Genomic DNA, 27343 nt, shown 5'->3' on the forward strand with positions numbered 1-27343 from the left:
ATGATGCAAACATCTGGATGTTTGTAGATATGCAGAGTTTTATTTTAATTAATTTATTTCTACAGTTATTTTTCTATTTTATGGTTCTCATAGTATGGCGCCCAGACCAGTGCCATCAGCATCACCTGGGAACTTTTTAGAAATGTAAATTGTTGGGTCTCACTCCAGATCTACTGGATCAGAAACTCTGGGGATGGGAACCAGCCCTCCGAGTTAACAAGGCCTTTGGGTATCCCTGATACAGGCCAACATTTTAGAATCTCTGACCTGAAGACACATACGTAGTTGAGGACACTGTATTCACGGGAAGAAGTAATTTTGAGGATGAGAGTTTCATGCACTGTGAAGCAAGTAAATGTGTGTCCTTGAAAACTCAGATATATCAGAAACACATTATTCCAAGACTTGGGGAAAAGCATGAGTATTTGACACTAATTGGGGAATGTCCTAAAGGTCAGGAGCCAAATCTGCATCTATGGGATAGTGAAGCACCTATCACAATGCTGCAAAAATAGAAATGATGTTTGCACATGAGTAGACAAAGCTAAGAAAGTAATTCTCATTTAAAGATTATAGAGCCAAGCAAAAATGATAATTGGTGCTGACTTTTCTTTTCCATAGCAATTTACAGTGTACAAAGTACTTACAAAAACATCAACTCAATTCTCACACCACCCTCACATGTTAGTTAGGACATTTATTAGTGACCTATTCTATGGAGAGAGAAGGTGAGGCTTTTTGAAGTTTTGTGATTTGTTCAAGATTATCCGGCTGGCAGGGGAAAATGTTGATGCCAGGTGTCTGGCTCTAAATCCAGGGTTCTCTATCATCAGAGATACAAAATCCCTCTACAACCTTCAAAGAGAACAGGCCGGGAAGAATGGGAATGGAAATAGAAACCCGTTTTAAAAAATGTGTAAATTTGTAATGCTTGAGCTAACATTATCTAAATGGGAAATATATTCAAACAATAAAATTGCTGCTAGTTATGAGGTAGATAGGTTAGTCTTATTCTTCTTTATGAAGGTTTGTTTCAAAGTAGGATGCTTGTGATGGTTCATTTGATGTGTCAATTTTACTGGGCCTTGGGGTGCCCAGATTAAATTTTATTTCTGGATGTTTCTGTGAGGGTATTTCCAGCTGAGATGAGCATTTGAATCAGTGGACTCAGTAAAAAGTAAATTGCCCTCCCCAAAGTGAATGGGCATCCTCCAGTATGTTGAGGGCGTGAATAGAACACAAGGCAAAGAAAGGAAGAATTTTCCCCTTTTTTCCTGCCTCACTGCTGGAGTTGGGATATCTCATCTCATCTTCCCCTGGGATTTCCACTGTTAGCTCCCCTGGTTCTCAGTCCTTTGGGCTCAGACTGAATTATACCACTGGTTTTCCTGAGTCTTTGGCTTGCAGATGGCAGATAGGGAGACATCTCTGCCTGCTTAATTGCATGAGCCAATTCCTCATAATAAATCTCCAAAAATATATTTGTGTGTGTGAGTGTATCTTATTTGTTTTGTTTCTCTGGATAACAATGGCTAATACAATGGCCTTTATAAAGAATTATTGAACCAGTGGTTCTGGCAGTGACATTTTTCCCTCTGGAAAAGAATGAGTGCTCTCAATCACCTTTACAAGATGGTTTCCTCAGACAGACATTGATCATGGGCCATGAATATCACTCCTGACTGCACAATAGAATCATCCCAGGGGAGGGGGAGCTCTTAATGAATACCAATTCCCGTCTCCTGGTTCACACCTCTACGCCCAACCAATTAAGTCAGAATCCCCAGGGTCAGTTTTAAAATCTCCCTAGTATTTCTAAAATGTAATCAGGTTAAGAACTAGTTTATTGGTAGAAAAGAAAGAAGAAAGTTCAAGAGAAGCCGCAAGACTGGACTTCCTAATAACTGAATGCAGGAGCGGCTGTAGAGCACTAGACATTGCCTCATATGACCGGGTCTACCGAGTCAGAGATTTCTTATGTTTATGTCAATATGTGCACTCATTCCTACATTGTCTTATATTTGTGTACAATATGTTCATGCATGTATTTTCTTGGGAGTACTTAATTTTCAAGTAAGAAAACATTGTTCCCACATCGTGGTACCTGCATGATGCACAAACAGGCAGCACCACTTTTCCCGGAATCAGCAAACAGGTGACACTCTGGAGGAGGGAACTGAAACAAAGGTTAAGTCATTCCTCAAGATTGTGAACAAAGGGGCTTACCTGCAGGACAGGTAGACAGCTTAATAATTCTTCACATCCCTTACAGACCAAGGCTTGGTTTACACTGGGCTTCGTACTAATCTGAGGGACACTCCTCTTGGCATTGGCCTCTGTCAGATTCAGAGAACCAGCCTCGAAGTCATTTAGACCAAGAGGGGAATCCTGGAGCTTCCTTGTCTGTGAGAAGAAGGCATGAGAGTACCTAGTAGAGACCATGTGAGCTTTACCCTAAGGTGTGGAAGCCCCCTACCTCAGGGCTGGTCCTTGGGCTCCCTACATCATAGAAAAGTTTGGAATGATTCATCTGTGCAACATCAGTGTCAGGAGGGGTTTTCAAAATAATATTATGTGGAGAGTTTGGGAAATATTTCACATCATTTTCCAGAGAGGAATGTGGAATGTTGTGTGCAGGGTTTCCCAATCATGTGAGACCATACACATCAGCACATGAGTAACTGCACTAAAACACCTTCGGTTATTGCAGTATTCTCCAAAGGCATTTAACAGTCACACAAACACTATTACATCTAGTGAAACTGATATTCTGTGAAACTTCCTTCAGGAAAAGCTCCTTCAGATTATTCACTTATTATGTGGAGGGGAAGTCTGAAGCCAGGAGCAGTAAGTAGTTTTTCTGCCAACTACTAAAATGTGGCCAATTTGTTTTCTGTTGGCAGAAATTTATGTTTTCTGCACATGTTCTCTTCTGATCATCATCAGAAAGCTGTGTGCTATTCCTTTGCTACAAGTCACTAAGCGTTCTGAAACCTGGTCTACTGACGTAGACAAAAGCATTTGAATCAAACTTCAGACCAAATAATTATTTGGTTCTACTTGTATGAAAATGAGTCTTTGAAGTCATGGAATTATTTGTTCTCATTGAACAGTCAATTTGATGAAAGGGTTTTATCAATCCTCTTGAAGATGATTATGAAAAACATTACCTCTGAGATCAAGATCATGTTTTTATATAATTCCAGATAGAAAATTCTTTACATGGCTCTAAAATTAGAACTAGACTTTTTCACAAACCACGAAACCCAAGAAATGTCAAGTGGACTTTTGATACTGGAGTCTTTCCAACAAGCATGAACTTAGTGATATTTTTAATTGCCTTGCAGCATAGTTGAGAAATGTCATAGTTTAGCAAGTCATTTATAAAATATAACTCTGGCTCTTTCTCTTTCATTCTTTCTTTCCACTTAAATACTTACGTGGTTTCCTATTAGATTTCTCTAACATTAGAGCTGGGACAGATTTTAGGATCATGTGGTTCAACTCCAGTCCTCGTTTTATGTGCAAGGAAATTATTTCAGACAAGAAAGACTCTTGGTGAACCAAGATTATTGTGAAATCACAGCCTTCTTCTTTTCTCTTTAAGATCTCTCCCTAACCTATGTCCAATCTTATTAAAAATGAAACAAAAAATGTGACTTGATGATTTGAAATAATATTCAGAGTCCTTACCAAGAATATAGCATTTCTTTTTCTCAAAATGTGAGCTTTTAATAGCTTTATTTTAATACGTACACTGTATCCTAAATTAATCATAAAATATCTACATCTCTTTCATCATCTAATACATATGTGGTGTATTCTCTGTCTCAAATTATCTTTTAGAAAAATATTGCTACTTTTTGTGTGTGCATGTGTGTATGAGAAAGAGAAAGAGACAGAGAGACCTATCTACTTGTAAGGCTTTAACAGACACAGGGTTCATGTCCTAAATGGAAGTAAAGGGTTCCGATTTTCCCGTCCCCTGAAAAACAGCTTACAAGATTTAATGTCCGTGAGATACAGTCAAAATAAAACCAGTGCATATAACTTTGTATTCAACACATTTAAGGTTTATGTGAACTTATTTCCTGCCTGGTGCAGTGTCGGTAGAGGAATCACAGGCCTGCCCTTAGAAGACTAACAGTCTGGGGGGTGAAACAGAGGCACAGACAGTTACACCACGCTATCCCGTGGTGTGTGCCATTAGGGGATAAGAATAAAGTTAGTGAGGGTGCTTGGAGGACAGAGCAACTAACTCTGGAGGTGTAGAGTTATTTTCCTTGTAAGAGAGACATTTAAATTGGTTTTATAAGAAAAACTAGGAAAGAAAGGGGGAAGGACATTTCAGAGAGCAGGAAGATCATGGTTCTAAAAGGGCATGCAATATCGAGAAATTTAAATTCATCACACAGCCCTTTTCTCACCCAGATTTTGTAAAAGTCTTGCGAAACCCACCTCTGCCTTTGGTCCTGCTCCCTGAGATCTGTCCACCACACACGTTGGGCTACTGCCAAGTGTGCAGCCCTCATACTGCCACCAGCAGATCCTGGTAAGTGGAGAATGCGTCAGAGAATGGATGATGCCTGGCTCTATCACAGGGTGCTATGGATTTTGGTCAGAAGCTTTGAAAGTGGTGTCCTCTTCCTGGTCACAGCCATACTAAATAACAAACACAAGATGTGGGGAGGTTATGATGAGAGTTAGATTATGAATTAGAATTAATGAGAGTTTAAGAATGTTGTTAAACAGAAAATCAATACAAAAAATCAGTTGTAACCTCATCTATCACAAAAACATTTTTAGAAAACAAAATTAAAATTTTGCTGTTTAATACAGTATAGGGGAAGAAAGATTTTTCTCCTACCTGTCTTGGGTTTTCAGCTGGGACTCTGTAACAAAAGACAAATTAACAAGAGAAAGGCACACAAATTTATCTATGTTTTAGGTGATACAGGAGATCCCATCAGAAATGAAGTCCTGAAAAAGCCAAAAACTCTAAGTGCATATACAACAGGTTGAACAAAGAGAAGCAATTATGGAAAAGTAACTAAATTATACGGGGAGGCTAAAGGAAGGCAAGAGTTATTTCAACAAGGCACAACGTTCTGTCGGCCTGGACTCCTCAGCTCTGGTGATGAGAAAGTTTCTTTCCTGCCGGTACAGGGAGGGTGTCTGTCACGGGGGGTTTATCTCCTGCTTTCAGGAAGGAAGGGGAGACCAAGGGGCCCCTCTTGCACTGGTTGTTTTCAAGTGCCTTATCCCTAAGTGGCATGTTTTGGGGTGGCATAGTCTGTTACACTTCAGTAGCATTAAAAAATCATATACCTAGTAATGAATCTAACTAAAGATATGCAAGACTTCTACAGAAAAAGGAAAGTAACTTTGTTTTGACACATTAGAGAGATCTAGATACATGGAGTTATACAGCAGGCATATTGATTGGAAGATTCCACAGGGTAAAGATGTCAATACAAATCTCAGTCAAAATCTGAGCAGGTGTCTTGTAGAATTTGATAAATTGTTTTTAAAATTCATATCAAAATGCAGAAGCCCTAGAATAACAGATGACAAACAAGGGGAGAGGACTTGCATTTCCCGCTATCAGCATGGATAATAAAGCTATGGTAAATGCAATAGCTTGGCTTAAGGTCAGGGATAGACACATAGACCAGAGGCACAGGATAGAGAGTGCAGAAACTGCATAGATTGCTACTTAATGTGTGTATATTGATGCTTGATATATAACAGAGCTGACACCAACAAATTGGTGATGTTGGGACGTTTAGTATCTATGCGGAAAAAAAATATTAACTATCTCTTATCTCACACCATGTAAGAAAATCAATTCAAGAAATAATGTACACTTAAATGTACATTTACAAACTAAGCTATAAAGGCTTAGAAGACAATACAGGAGAACCTCTTTTTTCCCTTTTATTATATAAAACATATCTTATCAGAACACAAACAGTAGTAAACATAAAATAAAACATTGAAAACTTTGACTACATTACAATAAAGTCTATTTAAAAAAATAAATACCATTAGAAGAATGAAAGACAAGGCACTGAGGGGAAGAAGATATTAGCAACAAAGGACTAAAGGCCGCCTACGTATCAATAGGAAAAAGACCAGCTGGAAAAAATGAGCAAAAGGCAAGAAGAGATACTCTACCAATGAGGAAATCCAAGTGACCAATAAACATAAGGAAAGGGACTCTTATTTTTATTACTAAGAAAAAAATTCAAATTAAAACCACAGTAGAGTACCATTACATATATAAATAAGCCCATTGGCAAAAGTTCAAAAAATCTGAAAATACCACGAGTTGGTGAGAAAGTGGATCAATTGGAATGCTTGCAGTGCTTCTGAGAACGCAAACTAGGACTGTGGCTTGGGAAGGTAGCTTAGCATCATCTATCAGGTTGAGATGGGCACCCCCATGCCAAGCAGTCCCTCTTTTAGGGGTGTGTCTCAGAGAAACTGCATGCATACACCAGCATACGTGTACAAGAACCTTCACAGCAGTGTGCTCGAAGTAACCCCAAACCAGAAACAAGACAAGAGGCCTGAATATCTTTCACAAGTAAAAATAAATAAATGAATTGTGATATATCCATGTAATGAAATATTATACATCAACAGAAATGAATAAAATGCAGCTAAGCACAATAACAAGGATGGATTTCAGTATTCAGGGAGAGAAGCTAGGTGCAAAATAGCACTTTTATCCTCGCAATCCATACAAAGTTCCCAAAACAGGCAGAACTGGATGATGGGTATAGGGATGCAAACATAGTTGGTAAAGTTACAAGCAGAAGCACAGAGAAGCACTTATCACAAAATAGGGTAACGGTGACCTGTGGAAGGAGAGAGAAGATCATGATTGTGGAGAGCACACAGACGCCCCCTGCGGTGCTAGCAATGATATAGTGGGCACAACTGTGTATATCCTTCTACTTCTTGGGTATATATACACATTCAGAAAAGGGAACAGGGTTGGGTTTAGTATGAGGGCAGGAATGTAGGAACAGTGTTCTAGACAACAGGAAGAGCATATGCAAAGGGCCTGTGCCAAGAAAGTACAGAGGAATAGAGAGATGATTACTCTAAGTAGATCAACCCTGTTGCATAGTCTTAATTTATGTTACAGTGTTTCCTTTTCAAAAGTTAAATAAAATAATTCATCTTATAGTCCTTAAATTCTCTTTATAAATACATTGACACAGCAAATAACACAAAATAAATGTATCACTGTTTTGCATATGCAGATCAGAAAATACTTGCTGCTTACAGCATATAATTAGTAAATAGCACATGATACTAATTTCTTTTAGATTTGAAAAGATAGTACTTTCTTCCTAGACATTACATTAATGTTTGCCATTTATTCCTTTAGGATAATGACTTATGCTTCCTTTTACTATTATAGTACTAATATTGAAATATGAAAAAAAATTATATTCCATAGTAAACTTATAAACTGCTAGTATGCATATTTTAATGACATTTCAAAAGAAACTAAAGGGAATAAGTTACTTCTGAATATGCTGATTGAATAAATTTTGTGTAAACATTATTTCAAGTCTAAAAGAAAGGAATTTGAAAGTGATTTTTAGAAATTATTTAAATTTTGTTCAAAATATATTAATTTCATTGCTTTGGACATACGAAGAAGTTGTTAAACTAGTAAATGATTATCTCCACATAACTTACAGAGAAGCAGCTTTGGAATTTCTTTTTTCTATCATAGTACTGATTTAATTACATTTTTAACACATGATCACAGTAAACATCTATTAATGCCCCCTTTTCTTCTTGCTCCAAAGATATTAGGCACAACCAAACCCTAGGCTGCAAATATATATCTATATAAAAATATATATAAAACATTTATATGTATATAAAATATATATAAAAATATATATAAAAATATATATTATATATTTTTTGCTGAGGAAGAATAGCCCTGATTTAACATCTGTTGTCAATCTTCCTCTTTTTTTGCATGAGGAAGATTAGGCCTGTGCTGACATCTGTGCCTGTCTTCCTCCATTCTGTATGTGGGTCACTGCCACAGCATGGCTGATGAGTGGTGTAGGTCCACAGCTGGGATCCAAAGCCAAGTGTGCCAAACTTAACTACCATGCCATGGGATTGGCCCTGAAAATACTTTTCAATTATTTTTAACCTCTCTAAATAATTGCTGCCATTTTTTGCCACTTTGTTCTTAGATAGAAGCATTGATGAATTATTGAGCAAGAAAATATTGCCATTTAAAAAAAAATCTGATCTTTACTATTCTAGGGGAGGAAAACCTTTTCCTTGACCCTATAGGATCCCTGGCTGGGTTTGAAAATTAAACTGACAAGGACAGATTAACAGGAGAAAAGTGCATAAATTTATTTAATATAAGTTTTACATGACATGAGAGTCTTCATAAGAAAATGAAGACCTGAACAAAGGATTAAGCCTGAGCATTTTGTGTGTGTGTGTGGGAGGAAAACTGGCCCTGAGCTAACGTCTGTTGCCAATCCTCTTCTTTTCATTTGAGGAAGATTCTGGCTGAGCTAACGTCTGTGGCAATCGCCCTCTATTTTGTATGTGGGATGCTGCCACAGCATGGCTTGATGAGCAGTGCATATGTCCGCATCTGGGATCTGGGCCTTTGAACCCCAGGCCAAGGAAGCAGAGGCTAGTGCTAACTTAAACCACTATGCCACCAGACTGGCCCCTAAGCCTGAGCATTTTTATTCTAGGTTTGACAAAGAGTGGAAAGTCATGGAAAAACCATGATGAGACAAAAGTGTATGAGCTGATGGCAGTCAGCTGGGGGACGCTAAGGAAGTCCTGTTTGTTAGGATGCCTTTCAGACAAGGATGCTCTTTTTTTCCATGTATGAGGAGGGCACCTGTCACATGAGGGTCTTATGACCTTCTTCAGTGGAGAAGGGGGAGGTCAGAGAGTCCTACCACTCCTTTAGCTTACAGTATTTAAATGCCAGTGCACCATATTTTGGCATAGCATGTTCTGAATCCCATCACCAGGAATGTAATTTAGTGAGAACCTAAATAATAAAACAGTTCAAAATGTTTGCTGATTTAGTTGATAAATTTGAAAAATTTCATTTCTATGATCATTAATTGTGGGCAATTAAATACTATGAGCAACTAAAAAACATTCACTTTACATTTTGGACAATTTATTCAGTAAGAACTGAGGGTGAAACATATGGGTGTCCAGGGCATATTTGTGGTCTGTGGAGGGTTTGAATTTGCTTGAATATTGACTCTACATTGTTAGAGTTAACTGGAGAGAGAAGTGAAATATAGTTAGCCATATAGTACTGTATACGCTATTTGAGAGAAGTTGTGATCACTTAACAGGCACATGAAACTGCTTTATCCAAGTTCACTATCTGACCCCTTACTTCTAAATCTAATGGGTACCTTTCACGTTCTACCTTACTGATCTCTTTTCCTCCTCCACTCTCTCTCCATCTTTCCCTCCCATCTCTCTCTCCACACTTTGCTCTGCCCTAATATTCTACATCAAGTGTTTCATGGAACTCTGACAATCTCTTCCTCAAGAGGATCACTCCATCCCTCTCTTTCCACCACCATCCTATTGCTTCCATTCAGACATAGGTGACTTCCCGCCAACACGGGGATAGATTTCTAACTTAAGTCTCTGACTTAGTCTTGCTCTTAAAATTGTTCTCCACGTTAATGTCAGATTAATTTCCTAAAACACAGATGGCATCTCTTTTATGCTTGAATTTCTGCAGTGGCCCTGCCATTGCAGCAAAATAAAACCCATAGAAAGGCCCTTGTTCTCTCCGTTTCAGCCTTGTCTTCTACTCCACTTTGCTCACACTTTGTTCCAGCAGGACTGAAAGAGTGATGATAGCTACCAGTTACCAATTCACCATATTCTATCATGTAACAACCCTTGCAAATACCCTTGGAGCTACTACTATGATCTGGGCATTTCAGAGAAGGAAACTGAACTTCAGAAGGCCTAAGTAATTTGTCCAAAGTCACACGCTTGCCCTGGTGTAGTGGAGGCAGAATTCTAACCTGGGATCAAACCCCAGGCCTATGAACTTTTCCTTTTGCCTTGCTGTCTTTTCTGGCAATTTCCTGAAGGAATTTGTGCCATCTCTTGCAGAGAACACTTTCCTCTCCTTTCTCAGCAGTTACCTCATCCCCTCTGGTCCAGGGGGGTCCTTCTGGTCCTTCCTGTGTCTGGCTCATCTAAAAGCCTTAACCTCCTCACCACTCTGCACTCAAATGATCCATTGTCGGTTCAGGTACTCCTGCATCTTTTATATCTGTGTCCTCAGTGCTAGTGACAATCCTGACACAGAGAATATGCTCAGAAAACATCTGCTCAAGTAATAAACTAACAAATGTGAAAGGAAACCTGAGCCATTTGGGATGTCAGATGCCAGAGGAGGGACAGTAAATGCTGCAACTCAGCCTACCTTTCCATCTTGGGACAACCAAGATAAGGACTGTGCAAGTCTGCTATCTACTGAGTCTTCATCAGACTGAATTTTACAACCATCGGTAACAACCTCCAGAAATAGCATCACACATACTACGTGTTTGCATTCAAAAAAGAACTGCAACCAGTAATGCCCGATGTCGGTGTAGCTAAGCTACAGTCCTTTAAAAATATCTTTCCTTCCCTCCTTCTTAGACACCTGTTTTGAAAGATTTTTATCCAACTAAATTCCCTCCATTTATTAAGAAACCCCCAATTCAATCTATTTATGTTATCTTTATTGTGTCATTTGAATAATGATTCGGATTTTGATTAGTGATATATAAATATTAAGAGCTCAAAATAATATTATGAATTCACAGGAATTGTCATCCTGTTTGAGGCTCTCAGAGCCTTGTAAAGTGAAGTGGGCAAGTGCCCGTAGCACAGGCCCTTATGTTGGCTGCCGTGTTAAGTTGGCCCAATGGTAGTACGGGCCTAGGTGTCTCCTAGGGAGATGCTGTGACCTCCTGTATACTAATGGTGTTTGGATCTTAGTTATATCCCAAAAATTCCAGTAATATTACAGACAGCTCATTGGTAATTTCCTTCCTCAAAATGACCATGATTTCCTCAAGGATAGTAATAGGAGATTGTGTGGTTAGCTTGGTACCTGTAGCATAGTGCTGTGTCAAATTGTCTAACATTCGTCCAATGAATAGAAGAATGAATGAATCAATATAACAACGAACACGGAGTAACCAACATTCCCATACTACGCCAAATGCATCAAAAGCATTATTCATATAAGGAAACTGAAGTTAGCCTGTGAACAATTTCCACTGTAATTTTTGAAAGATCAGAACTAGCATTCAAAACCACATTGCTACCTTTTGCCCTTTCCCTCTCCTACCCACCTGTGGAGCACAAGAATTGAGGTTTGCCTTCTCTGCAGGATGACATAAAGCAGTCAGGGATGTAAGTTCAAGATATTTTCCAGTCCAATTTTCCAATGTTTGAAAAATATCTCAGCTTTTCTCAACAAGCAACAAGAACCTGTAATTGACAGTCTTTATATCATGTTGTTTTAATTACATAACTGTTGTTATAACAGTAGTCCTTTAAGACCAGGATTTCCAAAAGCAGGTGAAATATATTAGTAGGCTCCTAGTATCTAAAGAAAATTTAAAAATGGTCATTGGAACACTTCTCCATAGACTCCAGGGGAAGGCAGGGATGGTGTTTGATCTGCTGAAGATGCGACCCGGTATCCTAGAATGCTCTGTCAGGAAGTCTCTTTTATACCTTCTTGCCTAATGCCAAGTTTACAATATTTTGTTCATTTAATAACACAAGTTCACTTTGAAATCCATTACGGGAATATTTTAATTAAATATGTTTTAACTGAATCTCTGTGACCTGATTGCTGCAGGCCATCTCAGTGAGAAGAATAAAATTGTGCAGCCATGGTGAGTTGCTAATAATTCGTGTTAGGAGAAGGGAAATTTCTGCTTAAAGGAAAGAGGTTTCCTCCATCAAACAGAGGATGATGGAATTGAGAGAGAGCATAAGAAGCACTTAGAAGCCTTTTAGTGCCTGTAACATGCTCTTCTCTCTGCTGCCCTTATCACAGCAGTTCCTAAGAAGGCGTGTGCTGAAGACACCAGCTTCACCACTTGTGTGTTTTAGTAAGACTAGCTAAATAAAAAAGACTGAGATGCAAATTACCAGCCCCAATGTCTTGAGACACATGGAGACTGACGGGGGAGACTAGTGGTAGAGCATATTATGGACAAATCTAAGAAAGTGAGAAAATGGAACAAAACATTTTCCTATTTTGAATGACAATAGAAACAGTAGGAAAGGGCTAGGTATACAAAGTCTTGAAACTCGGTGATTGTGTCCAGAGAATTTTTCCTAAATAACATTGAGGAAGTGAATTTTAAGTGAGATTTCCACTCAGTGCAGGAGATTCCCCCTTCCTCTCACTGGGGGCAGAGCAGCAAGTAGAGAAAGTGCTAGTGGAACAAATGCCCCCTTCGCCATCAGTGAGGGTCCTACCCACTGAAGTGCCAAGTGTTCACTCCGTAGCTGATGTCCTGCTGGTTGAAAACTCAGAAGCCCTGTCCCAATGTCAAGTGACAAGTCCCCCAGGTCCTGACCACAGTACAATCACACGTCTGCCAGCTGGGCTGGCCGATAAACCCCAACAGAAGTCAGGGGTCTGCTTGCCAAATAAAACTTCTTGGGACTATATGAGCAGATTCACAAAGTTCAGTTTCTCTGAAGATCAAGGAAAAAACTGTCCTTCATCCCTGCACACCACAGAGGAGGCCCAGCATCTTATTGGCCTCCTATGGTATGCAGACAGTATTTGCAGCACTAGAGGGTCCAGCTGGCTGAGTGGAAATGGTGTGTGCAAGAGCAGCTGGCCTGACCATGGCATCACATCATTTTCCATATTGGAGTGGCAGCTGTCCATTTTTGGAGAAACTGTCCCCCACTCTGCTGCCTGAAGCAAAGGCACTGGCTCAGCTGGGCCCTCGATGCAGAGTCCTCTAAGTGCCTGAGTTGGTTCACTGATGCTTCTTTGGCTAAGCTGGTGATGTGGCTGCTGTGGTGGCTGCATCACAGTACCAGCTCTGCAGGACCGAAAGTGGACCTGGTCACTCTGTCCAGTGGGTAGAGGTCAAGGCTATTCTCATAGCTGTGGCCAGCACTCCCTTGATGAAGTCTGTTATGTTTTTACAGACACTTGGACTGTTGTCAATGGCCTAGTGGTTTGGTCTGCTACTTGGAAAACTACAGGTTGTAGATGAAAGACACCTCTTTGTGAGGGTCTTGAACTGTGGAAATGAATCAGGGCTGCCGACCAGATGATCTGAGTCACTCATGTTGATGATACACGCCCTTTTTCTGATGAGACCGATTGAATCCAAGCTTCTGGTCAAGCCCACTCCGCCCAAGTCGCCATTGTCACAGGTAGTGCACCAAGTAAAAGATAGTTTCTGATGCAGAAGCTACCACTGCATGCTATGCCTGCAGCTCCAGCCAAGATTTGGTCTTCTGGTCTTGTCAGTCAGGCCCACTCCTGACTGACTGACTTTGTTGCCTTGGTGACCATTCTTCAGGGCTATCAGTGATAACTCTCCATTGTGACAGGCTTTCAGATTATAGAAGTAGTTCTCAACGGGGGTGATTTTGTCCCTCAGAAAACATTTGGCACTGTCTGGAGCCATTTTGGGTTGTTACAAATCAAGGAGAGGTACAGCTGGCATCTGGTGAATAGAGGCCAAAGATGCTGATAAACACCCTATAACACACAGTCAATGTCAACACCCTACAACGCATAGGCAGTGTGAACACACTGTAACACAGGGGCAGTGCCTGCCCCTGCTCCCCACCCTCACTCCAACAAATAAATTTGGCCTGGAAAGGCAGTAGTAATGAGCTTGAGAAACTCTGGCTAACAGTGTTGTTCCCATCCAGTCAGCCAACTCTGGCTACCTCACTGTGGCTCTTGAAACTAAGCTGTCACGCTTTCAGCTTTCTGGACTTTTTCCAGTCTGACAATGATGTATCTTTTGTCACAAAGGCCACCCAGCAGTGGGCCAATGGTCAAAATGTTTAATAGATATTCGATGCTTCCTACCATCCACACACATCTGATCCTGAGGAGCACTAGAATGGCTTCCTAAAAAATAGACTCAGAAAGATTCCTGACTCTAGCTCCCTCACCTCCTCCAGGTCTCCACACTTTAGTAAGGCAGTTCGGTTATTGGATGCAGCTGTCCCCAGAAAAGGATCATTTCCTCTCAATTGCTTCCTTGGTGATGACCAGAACAAAACAAGTGGAATTTACACACTATACAAAGTTATAGTGAGATATTTTGAAATGTGAGGATTCTGTTCTCATCTTTCTAGACAAAAGGTCTAGCCAAGCAGGGTATGACTGGAAAAAAGATAAAATAGGAATTGGATGCGACACTCCAATGTTGCGGTGGTATAGGAAAAGAAAGGGCCCTGTCACATGGGGAGAGAACATCTTAGACCCTGGAAGGTACAAGGAGGGTGGTGACGGCAATTAATGCTCTCTTTTTACCCTAGATCCAGCAGCAATGGCTGAGTCAAACAGCAGCTGCAGCTGACAATCTGACCGGCTGCTGGGTTTGTGATCCCATCCATGTACTATGAAAACATATAAACTCTTTTGGACATGGCTGGTCCTGATCCTGCTATGTCTAATGCCATCAACTACAGCTCTTGGCTGTGAACATGTAAAGATCCATAGACCCAACAACGCTACTTCAATCTGACTGATACAGATGCATGTGCTTCTCTGGATGTCCAAGTGGCCTTGATATATGCCATGTGTGGCGATGAAGGCTGCAGCTACTCAGGGACACAGCCCATGTGACTTAACCACATTAACATAATGGTGGTAATGAATCCCAAACTGGAAGGGCCTGTGCTCCTTTGGCTTCTGTGTTTGTATGTGGATTATGGAATGTTGCCTCACTGGAAATGGGGGCTTTTTTGTGATCCATCTATTGCTCAGGTAATTATTGACAATGACACCAAAGATCAGAAAGTCAATCTAAACTTCCTTGAGTGGATTGTAATAGGTAACAGTCTGACCTTAGACTAAATCGTGACTATTTTAAAAATACTATGACTCTAGGACTAATTCGAAGTTGGCTGAATCTGGGACTTTGGGGCAGAGGGAATAATTGAGGTTGGCCTCAACCTGCTACTTGGAGCCTATTAGTAGTAGCCTTAATTAAATACTGTATGAAACAAATCAAATGGCTTTGGTCCCAGAATCTGCTGGCCAAATTAATCAGAATGGTTGACAGAATGGCATACTCATGTGAAAATCTGAGTTTGGGGAGGAACATTTTGGGACTAGGGGTGGAATGTACAGAGCACTTATAGGTTTCCATTTTCCCCGCTTCCCTCTAAAAGCATATGGCATAAACTCTCCTGGGGTAATTTATATTTCAAGTTCAAAAAAGCTTTTAAGAACCCAAGAAATAAAGTGACAGTCTTGCTGCATGATAGTTTGGGGCACAGGCTCTGTGAGAATCATTCTGAAATCAGAGCACATGGGTTCTCCTATTTAAGTAGCTGGACTGGACTTGCATCAGAATTGTTGATGGAAATGTTTCTATTTTTGAAAGTTTTGCATTTGGAGGACAATGAAGCCTTTTGAAGCTGACTCTGATAAATACATGATGGTTATGTTGACATAAACAGAATTACCTCAATCTAACCCTCCAACATATTGATGGAATGTGGCAGAAAGGGGCATTAGAAGAGAAGGAGAGAAATGGGTAAGGAGGGAAAAGGGGAGAAAAGAAATCCAATTACCATCTAAGAACAGAGTCAGGACTGTAGTTTGGAGATGGAGGATCTAAGGATTCTATAGATTTGGGTATCCTTTCTAACTTTTCAAAGTTTCTGTTATTTTATTTTCCTCTCCTTGATTCACTTTAAGACTTAGTTCAAGTAAAAATATGCTTGTTTTTAGAAGAGAAGGAAAACAGTAATGGGAAGATTATATTCCAGATGGGCTCCAGTCTTTAAAGAAAAAACTATCCCCAGGAATAGAGTGGGTAGTCACAGGTGCAGAGAAGAAAAAAGCAAGTTAAACAGTGCCCTGCAGTGAGAAAGAAAAGGTGGTTGGGGACTTATCTTAGCCAAAAAAGTGTCCTTGGAGGTGTTTTCTGGAAAGTTGGTGGAATTTTCCAACACAAATTACAGGAGCAAGTACCCCCATGTATACAAATGCTAGTAAATTCCCACAGGTCAACTAGTAAAGGCTTATGAAATCCCCTTTCAGATATCTACAAAGAAGTCATTTGCTCTCTTCCTTGAAGGGCTGGTATTTCCCAAGTCTCATAGGGACCTCGTCAGCTTAATACAAGCATTAATTTATCTCACTCTGTTAATTGGGCTTATGGCTGGCCCATGGGATACCAATTAGTTGGATTCTATAGTTAAGAAAACAGCAGGAACATCAAGATTATAGCCTCATGGTTTACCAGACACATCTCCTATTTTAACTGGAATCTACTATACTTGTTATGAATACTGTTAGTGGAATCAAAGCCATCACCTTGTCAGACTACACATGAGACTCTGCAATGTTCATTACTCCAACTCAAACATCCATGCATTCTGAAAGTCATGTTTCGCACCTGACACTTAACAAATGTCAGTGAAAAACATAATGAATTTGGCCTAATATCAGTCTCTAACCTCCAATGTACTTGGAGGATTAAATGTGCATCCCCCGTTAGTTGCTAACGTTGAACTAAGAAAACGAAGAAAAAGCAGTTCTACTGAGGAAATCCATATTAACTAATGACTAGAGGGGAAAATTGTTTACTGCACATAGGGAAATATGGTTTTATTTCTCCTAAATAAAGTATTACATCTATTATATTTGTTAATTACATCTAAGTATTTTTCAAGATTAATCCAGAAAAATTTTAACAAAGTTAAGTGATTTTTTGAAGATTCTGTTAGAATGAGTTTTTAACATTTTCTTGAAAAGGAAGTCTATAATAAATGTGTGAAGCTATTTTTAGGGACCTTTTTGGAGCTAAGTAAGATCTTAACTCAGAATAATTTTCAAGTGGAAACTTGGCCTGGACATGGGAAGAATGTAAATTCATTAAGTTAAATCTGTGGATTGTCTCAGAGGATCAATGGTGAGCCAGTCTCCTTTTCTTATAGGACAGGAATTTGGTTTAAGATGTTTGGTAATTTAATTAATATTTCTGAGATTTGGGGCAATAACTACTTTTACTGATTTCTCCAAATCTCATGCAATCCTCCAATATCAGATGGCTTAAACCAGGCCCAGAATTTAAATTGTATCTTTGGTTTGAGGAAGAATTGCTGAGTACAAATCCACAAATGTGCCCAGGCTTCCATAAATTAGATGTCATGAGCAGGAAGGGTCCTGGAGCACTAGGTTGTGGAGAGAGATACAGACACTCCAGGCAACCCCTTATTATAATTATTAATTATTTTTTTTTAAGATTTAAAAATTTTTTTTTCCTTTTTCTCCCCAAAGCCCCTGGTACATAGTTGTATATTCTTCATTGTGGGTCCTCAGCGTGGTTTGATGATCAGTGCCATGTCTGCGCCCAGGATTCGAACCAACGGAACACTGGGCTGCCTGTAGCGGAGCACGCGAACTTAACCACTTGGCCACGGGGCCAGCCCCTATTATTATTATTATTTTTGATCTGTATTCTATGATTATTGAGTACAGAATTGTGCACATGCAGAACTCAGGAAGACTTTCTGAGTTGTTTGATGTGAATGCATTTCCTGAATGACCTTGTAAAAGCAGTTTGTCTTCTCTGGATCTATTTCTGAACATTATAAATGATTTTTCTAAAGTTCTTTATGAAAACATCAGAAATAGGAATCAGAAGAACTGAGTTCAAATGCCAAGTGTGTCATTCACTGCTATCTACTCATGGACGAATTACTTAATCTCTGAATCCCAGTTTCCTCCTCTCTGAAATGAAGTCAACAATACCCTCCTTCCCATTTTGGGGAGAATTAAATGAACCACACGACCCCCAAGTGCCTACCAGGTGCTTAACGTTATAGGCCTTGTCAACTCTTCTCCAGCTGCAGTGTCTGTAACTCAGTTCCACTTAGGAACTTGAACTCAGAAACAGAATGTTTTAGGTTCTTACCCCTTTCTCCTCCCTAAGACCTACATGACATACTCAAACTCTGGACTGAGTAGATGAAGACACAGATGTACATGTTCTCATTTAGAAGATGGAGTGAAGGAAGACAGTTTCATTTCTCTTTCCTTTCTGAGAACTCATTTATCTTTCAAACTGTTACAAATTTCAGTTTGTTGAAGATTGCTTTTGTATAGAACATACGCGATGTGTGGGTCCTTATAAAAGGCATGCCATGACTTCTATTGGGTGTTTCCATTTCTGTAGAGTTCAATGCTTTAATAAAGTCTTCTTGTACCCACACTCCAATGTTCTTCTCACAACAGTGCACACATTGTTGTGAGTGTGTCTTTTTGAAATAAAGACATTAAAGTACAGGGAGCCAAAGAGATTTTCCTAAATCCATCTGATAAACCATGGACAGAGAAAGAATAATCCATTTCTCCCAATGATTCCATCAACTTACCATCTGGTGAAAAAGGGAAAAGTAATTTGCACTTTTATAATAATTTGTGTTCTCAATATCAATATCCAAATGTTTAATATTAGGTCACCTTTTCAAATAACTGGACCTTGTTTTTCACATATATGTGAATGTGTATAAATATACATATATACGTGTATAAATATACATGTATGTATAAATGTAGATGTCTAGGTCTATGTTGATGTGACCTACAAAATATTATGATGTGTACTTAATTATTTAAATAGTCTTCCTCAAAAAAAGCAAAGCTCAGGTAGATGGGGTGAGAATAAGGTTATATTCATTACTGAGTTGTAGCAGTATACACTGGAAAAGAAATCAATTTTGCTCTACTTCTAATTTTCATAGATAGCACATAATATACTTAACCACCCTGAAACTCAGTGTTCTCCTTTGCAAAATAGGAATGACAATGCTGAAAGGATCAAAGGAGTTTCAAGGAAAGCATCTAACAAAACGTAAGCCTATAATAGACACTTAATCAAATGTCAGCCTGACCCCCCTCAATTTTAAGTGATGTGTGTAAAGACATAAGTGAAGAGTTCAATAAATCATTTAAAAATGAGCCATTAAGATTAAGAAAAAGAATGTTGTCAGCACACCAGAAGCCTCTCTTATGCCCTCTTCCCACCAAAGGTGACCTCTATCCTGAATTCTAACATTAGAATTAACTTTTTCCTGTCTTTGAACTTTATAGAACAAGAGTCATACAGTACGTATTATTTTGTGTCTTACTTCTTTCACTCAACAATATTATGCTTGTGATATTCATCCATGTGGAGTGTCACTACATTTCATTCATTTTCATTGCTATGTATTCTCCTGTATATATATTCCACCATTGATTGAGCCGATCTTATGTTGAAGGACTTATAGGTTGTTCACAGTTTGGGGTTATCATGAACGTGCTGCTATGGATGTTCCTGTACACTCATTTTTTCCTGTGCATAAGCCCACTCCTAGTGGGCATATACATAGGACTAGCATTGCTTGGTCATAGGATATGCATTTTCCAACCAAAATAGGTAATATATGAAACTGTTTACCCAAGCAGTTGTACAAGATACACTCTCACCAGCAACATACAAGAATTCCATTGTTTCACCTCCTAACCAACACTTGATACTGTCAGTCTTGTAAACGTCAGCCATTCTGGTGGGCTGGTGGTGGTATCACATGGTGGTTTTAATTTGCATTTCCTTATAGTTAATGAAGGTGAGCACCCATTCACATGTTTATCAACCCTTAGTGTTATGGACTGGATGCTTGTGTCCCGCTAAAATTCATAAGTTGAAACCGTAATCCTCAATGTGATGGCATTTGGAAGTGAGCCTTTGAGAGGTAATTACATTTAGATCAGGTCATGAGAGGCAGTCGCCAATAGTTAGATTAGTGCCCTTATAAGAAAAGGAGGAGAGACTAGAGCTCTCTCTCTCTCTGTCGTGTGAGGACCCATTGAGAGGGCAGCTGTCTGCAAGTGAGTAAGAAGGCTCTAACAGGAAACTGAATTAGCTGGCACCTTGATCCTGACCTTCCCAGCCTCTATAACTGTGAGAAATAAATGTCTGATTTTTAAGCCACCCAATCTATGGTATTTTGGTATAGCAGCCCAAGCAGATTAATACCCTTGGATATTCTCTTACAAAGTGCCTGAGGTTTTTTTTGCTAATTTTTCTATTAAGCTGTGTTTTTCTTAATGATTTGTAAGCATTCTTTATTCATACTGTATACAAGCCTTTTTTGTTTGTTATGTGTTTTGCTAAGATGTTCTCCCATTCTGTGTCTTGCTGTTTAGCACTCTTACTGACATCTTTTGTTGAACTGAACTTCATATTGTAATAAAGTCCAACTTATCAATGTTTCCTTTATGGTTAGTGCTTTCTGTGACGTAAAACATTTAATACTCTGATGTCATAAAAATATTATCCATAGTGTCTTCTAGAAGCTTTGTTTTTTGGTTTTAGATCAGCAATCCACCCAGAGTTGATTTTTGTGAAAGATATAGAGTGTACTAATTTTCTAGGGCTGCCATAACGAAGTACCACAGAGTGGGTGACGTAAACAATAGACAATTATTTTCTCACAGTTCTGGAGTCTGGAAGTCCAAGATCACGTGTGTCAGCAGAGTTGGTTTCTTCTGCGGACTCTCTCCTTAGCTTATAGATGGCCTTCTTTTCCCTATGTCTTCCCATGGTCTTCCCTCTGCGTGTGTCTGTGTCTAAATTTCCTCTTCTTATAAGGACAGCAGTCATATTGAATTTATGCCCAGCCTAAAGTCCTCATTTTAACTTAATCACCTCTTTAAAGACCTTATCTTCAAATATACTCACATTTGGAGATACTGAGGGTCAAGACTTCAACGTATAAATTTGGAGGGACACAGTTCAGCCCACAATTTAGGGTCAAATTTTTTTTCTTATGTATGTTCAACTGACCTCAGGCATTCATTGAAAATAATGTTTTTTTATTATTTTGGTACCAAATTAATCAGAAATTAATTATACACATACATGTGAGTCTATTTCTCATCTTCCTCTTCTGTTAGTCTCTTCATAATTCTTATGTCAATAATACTATTGTAATTACTGTAGGTTTATTGTAAGTCTTGATATTCATGGAATAAAATCTTCAACTTGTCCTTGTTCTTTAATAGAGTCTTGGCTAATCTGAGCCCTTTGTATTTCCATATATAAAGAAATTTTGTCAAGTCCTCCCCCACAAAAAAGCTTGATGGTGTTTGATTAGAATGGAATTGACTTTATAATCAATTTGGGGAGAATTTACATCTTCACAACATTGAGACTTCCATTCCACTAACTCTGCATAAGCCTCATTATTTAGATCTTTTCTGGTCTATTTTTACAATATTTCCTATTTTTTTCTGTCGGGATCTTGCACATTAGATTTATTCCTAGGTTTTAAAATTTTTGTTATCATTGTAAATTGTATCATATTGTAAAATTTTGCTTTTTAGTGGTTTGTTGGTAGTATATAGAATTTTAGTTGATTTTTTTCTATCAACCTTAGATTAGCAAACTTGCTAAACTCACTTATTAATCAATAATTTATCTGTAAATTTCTTTGGATTTTCTACAAGTATAATCAAACCTGCAAATGAGATGATTGTTTTATCTCTTCTTTTCTAACTCTTTTAATTTTTCTTTCTTTCCCTTGATTGACCTGTTGAATTGGTAGAACTTCTCAGATGTATTGAATGGCAGTCAGGAGAAGAGGCATTTCTTGTCTTATTCCCAATCTCAAACGCTCTTCATCAAATTAAAGGAGTTTTCTTCTGTTCGTACTTGACTAAGAGATTATATAGTAATGGGTGTTAGATTTTATCATACTTTTCCCTACAACTATTGAAATAGCCATGCAATTTTTCTTTCATTCTGTTATGTGGTAAATTAGAATGATTGATTTTAAATCAGTCACTTGTTTTAAATAAATCTTGCGCTCCTGGAATAAAAAACTCAGTTGTGAGAAATTACCCTTTACGTGTAGTGTCAGATTCTATCTGCTATTATTTTGTTTATAATTTTTGCAGCTAAATTTATGAGAGTTGGACCTATAATTTTCTTTTCTACTAATTTTCTTTTGCCCTTGTCAGATTTTGGAATAAAAGTCAGGCTGGCTGTATATAAAACAGGTTGCAGAGTACTTAATCTATTTTTTCTAGTCCATGAAAGAATTAAGCAAGATTGGTGGGTTTTATTCCTTAAATTTGTGACAGAATTCACTGGTAAAATCAGCTGGGCCTGGAGTTTTCTTTGTGGGAAGATTTGTAATTACAGCTTCAGTTTCTCTAATAATTGTAGGATTCCACATTTTCTATTGTCAGTTGTATTTTTCTATTGTTTGGCTATTTCATCTAAATTTTCAAACATACTGGCATTAGTATTATTATAGTCTCCTCCTATGATGTTTGTAATATCCTTGTGATGCCCTCATTTTAAAAATCATAATGATCTTTGTGATGATCTCTTTTTTATCCCTCCTGCTACAGTTTTTCTTGGTAAGTCTCAACTGGGATTTATTAATCTTTTTAGTCTTTCCAAGAATTAAATTTTATGTTGCTTAGTCTTTTCTATTGCACATTTGTTTTTTAATTCGTTGATTTTTGCATTTATCTTTATTACTTCCATCCTTTTTCCTTTTGAGCTAAATTTGCTGTTCTTTTTAAACTTCTTGTGATGGGCTCATTAGTTTACAGCCTTTCTTCTTTTCTATAAATTTTGCTCTGTATCTCACGTTTTGATATATAGTTTTATTCCTAAAATTCATTTCAAATTGTTTTCTAGATTTTTCTGGGATTTCTTCTTGGACTCACATATTTTTGGAAGCATATTTTTAACTTCCATATGTGGATTTTCTAGTTACATACGTAATTGATTTTTAGTTCAGTTGCACTATGGTCAGAAAACTATTCTGTATGTTTTAAGTTTTAAATTAGTAGAGCTCTCCTTTATGGTACAGTGTATATTCAATTTTGTTAAATATTCTATGAGTGCATGGAAAGCATATGTACTCTGAGTCATTGGTTATTGAGTACAGGGTTCCATATATGTCAATTAAATCATTGTTGTTCAAATCTTTTATATCCTTACTGTCGTTGGACTTTTCTTAATGCAATTTTTTTTGTCCTTTACAGAGTGGCACGTCAGAATCTCCCACTACTGTGGAGTTGATAATTTTTCTTGTAATTCTGTTAATCTTTTTTTATTCATTTTAAAACTGTAAGGTTTCTTTAAATCTAGAATTGACACATCTTCCTGATATAAAATTTGACCTCAGGTGCTCTGTTTTTACTTTCCATCCTTCCTTATTTTTACATCTTAGGTAGAATTCTTGCAACTAGTACATAGTTTTTAAATTTTTCCTAGTCTAAAAATCTTTTATGTTTGATGAAAGTATTTAGTCAATTTAAAAATAGACTTCGGGGCTGGCCCATGGCATAGTGGTTAAGTTTGGTGTGCTCTGCCTCAGTGGCCCATGGTTCATGGGTTCGGGTCCTAGGAGTAGACTTATACCACACCTCAACCGTGCTGTGACAGAGACCCACATGTAAAGTGGAGGAAGATTGGCACAGATGTTAGCTCAGGGCTAATCTTCTTAAGCAAAAAAAAAAAAAAAAAAAAGGAAAAAATATTTGTATTTAGATATACCATTTTATTACTTGTTTACTATTTTTCTGTCAAATTAATTCATTTTTCTTCTTTCCTGCTTCCTTTTTGAGTATTTTTTGACATTCCATTTTTTCTATTTTCTTTGATAAACATGCCAGTAACAAAGCTCTTCAATTTTTTTTGTATCATATATATTTATTTTATCTTCATTTTTTGTATTTCATTATATTTTTCTCATCGGTGCTAGTGGTCACTCTAGAGATGAGTTGGGCCCCCCCACTACAAATTTGGTTTAGATACTGAGACTGATGATGTCACACACACCAAGAGGGTATGACAATGCTCTCATAATGAGGCTTTTTTGGGAGAGCAGGGCAGCATCCTAAAGTGGTCCAAAAATGGCTAGGGGCTTCTGGAGACTGAACTACCCCTCCAACCACCATGGGAGGGAGCACCCTGGCTCTTTTATCAGCTTATCCAGTTGTGGGATGGAAGGGAAAAGGATGAGTGAGGCTTAAAAGACATTGGCAGTCAAGTATCAAAAATGGAGTCAGCCTCTTCATTATAATTTACCTCTTAATTATTTCTCCTTTTATCATTTTTTAGTAGTTGCCTTCAGGCTAATACTATGCACTATAAACTTATAAAAATCTGTTTACAGTCAATGTTATGCCACTTCCCACTTCATTCACAGCAGTTTAAATCAATTGACCTCTCCTCATCCCCATCCTTTGTGCTGTTTTCATATCTTTTACTACCAAATACATTATAATTCCAATATTACAATGTTATTGTTTTTGCTTTAATAGACCTAAGTTGTTATTCTTTGGAGTTCTAAACTAAACTTCAAGTGGTTTATCATAACCCACTTTGGTGGGCTCTGGACAGATGTCCCTGGGGAGAGGGCTTGCTTCTCAAGCTTGTGTTCTTCTGTAGGATCTTGGTTGTATTCTTTTTCATTGTCTTGTTTGCTCTCTATGTCTTGAAATAGATTTAAAATAATATACTTAGTCCCATTCTTCTGGTTGCTCACAGGGGATAGAGAAGCCTGTTATGTAGCCTGTCATTATTGGAAGTTGGTATTCCCTCCCCATTTCATCATCACTAATAGCAAGGTTAATCTCTGAGTTTTAAGAGAATGGATAAGTTAAAAATTCCACTTGAATACTAATGTAATAATAGGATGGTATTGCCTTCCAATGAAAAGACCTCAATGTATGGAGTCACACAGTTTTCACATCTCTGAACATTTTGCTGCTCTAATGCCTTGTGCCCAAATTAAGCTGTATGGATGGCAGGCACCTGGAAACATTGGTTTTGTTTCTCTTCATGTGTCTTAAGGACCTATGTGAAAGCACAAATAAACTCCTCACACCAACACAGACACCCCATTACCCTTCTCATTACTGAGCTACTGCGAGGCTCTAAGCTGGGCTGTGTGGCCACAGTCAGTCAATGCAATTGCAGTGAAGCAGGTGTTTGAATGCTTTATGAGATGCTTTGGAAAGCCCTCATAAGGCAGTGGAAAATATCAGGACTTTATGGAATATGGAGAAGGTTGGGACTCTCAGCGATTTGTAAGGATCCAAGTTTATAAACTTTCTTATTTTTCGAATCATATTTCCCCATTTGCAAATCATAGGATGCATGGGCCCTTGGAGCCCGTCTACAAAGTTGTCCAGACTGCATCGACCCAGGTGAGCAACTCTGGCCACGTATAACTGCACACTTAGTTGTTCAATCTGCATCCTGGTCTTTCTATCTGGGGTTACCCTCTGATGCCTCAATACCACCTAACTGTAGTATTGGCTCACTACAATCTCCAACAACCATTCTATACCTGGAAAATTCTGGTAGTGCTAATTTCTTTATACTGAGCTGAAGCCTTTCTCTATCTACCAGGGTCAGTTTCAAAAGGCCCCGTAGGTCAAGTCCAATATTTCTCCTCTGGGACAATCTTGCACATATTAAAACTCACCATCATGCATGCTCAAGTCTTTTCTCTGCTGGGTTAATCATTTCTAGATCCTTCAGCCATTTCTCAGGCAAAATGGCTTTGAGGCCAAACATTTAGTTTATAGAATTCAAGCAAGTGAAATAAAGGAGTGAAGTGGGCCAGGTGTTTGCATTAAACATATGGAAATATTCTTCCCTTACTCTTAGAAATCTTTAATTTTGCCGCTTTGATGGACATGAAGGCAGAGAAATATCTTTCCGCCTGAAGACAAGTGTCAGCCTAAATCTGAGGGTAATTGATAACTGACTGCAGCCTCAGTCCTGGAGAGACACAGGCCAGGTGCGGAGGCCCGAGTCCAGCTGGGAGTGGATGCCCCATTTAAAGCAGCAGCTTCCCTCCTCTCTGGATTGCCTCATGGGAAAATGGAACAAGTATGATTAGGTTTTCTGATTGTTTGTGATGAAAAAAAACAGGATCTAGATTGGTTTGTCATAAAGTCTGTATTCTAAGTGTAAGTTCAAACATATTTGAAAGCCAGTGGGCTGAACAAAGTGGCAGTTGTCTCACTGCCTTCAAGCTTATCAAACCTGGTTGTTTCCTGCGGCTGTTCCAGGAAGCCCATCTCCTTCCTGGCACATGCCTCCCACTCAGGATGCTGTTTTCCTGGTATTGTCTGGTCAGCATGCATTAAAGTTATTCTAAATAAGTTTAACTGCCACCTAAAGTCTCTTAAGCTATTTGGGGGGCTGAGGGGAGAGAAGGCAACATACTTTCATGCCTGACTCATACTGAGTTTCCTGACAGCTACAATCTCCAAACCATTTTTTTTTGTCATGTCTAAATCTTGTTTCCCTCATTGTATTCCAAGCAATTATGAATCCTTTGGCACATGAACAGAAGGTTATAATGACCAAACTTAGCTCTTAGGCAAGAGTCAGCACTTTGGCAGAAAGGCACAGAGATACTCCTGTCAGCCCAGTTGGAGAGAAGAGAGCCAACCCTTGATTCTGAGTCCTGATGAAGCTGATTCACACTATTTCTTTCCAAGGGATGACACGGAGAGATTCCTGTAGGGAGCTCAGCACCTCCCACCTACTGCACCCCATTGGGCCCTCCGTCCTCCTTCTTTTATCAGGATGCTTGTTCTCAGGGGAGGAGGGTCATGTTCTTTCACACAGGCTTGTCCTCTGGGGACCTCAGGCAACACATGCTGGTCTGCAATGCACTAGTCGCCCTCCGGTGTGCTCATGCCTCATGAAATCTCTGGGGATAAGAAGCAGAAGAAAAACCAGATGATACATTATCTTTAAAGGCTACACTATGGCCTGTGTATTTAACTTTTCAGCAGCAGAATGAGACAGGAGAAAACTGACTCAGAGAAAGTCAACTCCATCCCGACTTGGGGCTGAATAACACCCTTAATTAGTACTTAGGAAGGAGGAGAGAGCTCAGAGATACTCCAACGTGACGTGAGAGGGCCCTCCTCCAACATGCACTGCTCTTCCTCCAGACAGATGCACACAGTATATGTGACCTCGGTATGCAGAGGTATAATTACAGCGGTGAC

Source organism: Equus przewalskii, chromosome 1 (assembly GCF_037783145.1).
Source record: "Equus przewalskii isolate Varuska chromosome 1, EquPr2, whole genome shotgun sequence".
NCBI lineage: Eukaryota > Metazoa > Chordata > Mammalia > Perissodactyla > Equidae > Equus > Equus przewalskii.